Below are 1,176 nucleotides of genomic sequence, written 5' to 3'. Positions count from 1 at the left end.
ATATATCATCATCATCATCGTTTTACATTTGTTTTCCATGCAAGCATGGGTTGGACGGTTCAACTTGGGTCTGGGAATCCAGGAGGCTGCACCAGGCTCCAGTCTGATATGGCAGTGTTTCTACAGCTGGATGCCCTTGCTAATGCCAACCACTCCGTGAGTGTAGTGGCTGCTTTTTACGTGCCACCAGCACGGGTATCACAACTACAATTTCCATTTGATTTTCATTTTGATGTTGATGTACTTGACTCGATAGGTCTCCTCAAGCACACCAGGTGACCTTACGATCCAAGGTACTTTTGGATGGGCTGGGGCTGGTTATGCAAAACTGGTGTAGGATACAGCCGTGAACTCACTTTATTTGCCATGTATCTTGGCCTTTGCTTTCTCTGTGGATAACATTGGTGGTGAGGAGAGGAGAGGCTGGTATGCATGGGCGACTGCGGAACTTCCACAAATAACCATACCCAAAATTGTGCCTTGGAGGGGAACATCCAAGGTGTAATCCCATGGTTATTTGTGACCGAAGGGGGTTTTGCTTTTGTTGTTGTTGCTGCTGTTGTTGTATGTGTGTGTGTGTGTGTGTAATTGACAATTGGTACAAAGAACGCATTTACTTATAGTATTTTATATTTATTTCGTTTTTGGATTTGGTTTGCAAGATGTTCTATGTGATTTCGTGTGTTGAAGCATATTCTGTTTCTTATTGTGCCTTAAAATTTAAGGCACAATAAGAAAATGACTCTCGCCAGACACAACAGAATTTTATATCTAATTACAACTGAAAAACAAAATCTTTTTAACTGGAATGTTGCGATTTATACACAGATCAAAGCTAACACTTTGAACGGGGAAAATTGTTTCAAGATTTAAGACGAAATTAGGCGTACAAAACATACACAAGTAAAAAAAACATTGTGAAATGTTAATCTCTATTCTGTTGCCATTTACATTCTTCTATTCCATTCTTCTATTCCATTCTTCTATTCCATTCTTCTATTCCATTCTTCTTTCCGCAGTATATGGACCAAAAAAGAAAAGTAGCACAAAATGTGGAGAAGACCAAGAAATTCTGTCCACACCTTTGAAACAATGACTTGAATTTTCTGAAAATAATTAGCTATTTAACTATAGCATTTCCTGTGTTCTTTCATTTCGTAATCTCTAAAAGAGACA

At 38.7% G+C, this 1,176-nt stretch overlaps 1 long non-coding RNA gene across 1 annotated transcript in view; it reads left to right on the top strand.

The window, feature by feature from the left end:
• The window catches only part of LOC106873823 (uncharacterized), a 6,240-nt gene extending 5,107 nt beyond the window's left edge, over positions 1-1,133 (top strand). Inside the window, exon 3 of the long non-coding RNA XR_001409925.2 lies at positions 1,020-1,133. This is a non-coding gene — a long non-coding RNA (uncharacterized LOC106873823). The remainder of the gene's footprint in view (positions 1-1,019) is intronic.
• Positions 1,134-1,176: the final 43 nt, after the last annotated feature.

The sequence above is a fragment of the Octopus bimaculoides genome, chromosome 24, assembly GCF_001194135.2.
Source record: "Octopus bimaculoides isolate UCB-OBI-ISO-001 chromosome 24, ASM119413v2, whole genome shotgun sequence".
In the NCBI taxonomy this organism is placed as follows: domain Eukaryota; kingdom Metazoa; phylum Mollusca; class Cephalopoda; order Octopoda; family Octopodidae; genus Octopus; species Octopus bimaculoides.
This window is presented reverse-complemented; position numbering and strand designations above follow the sequence as displayed.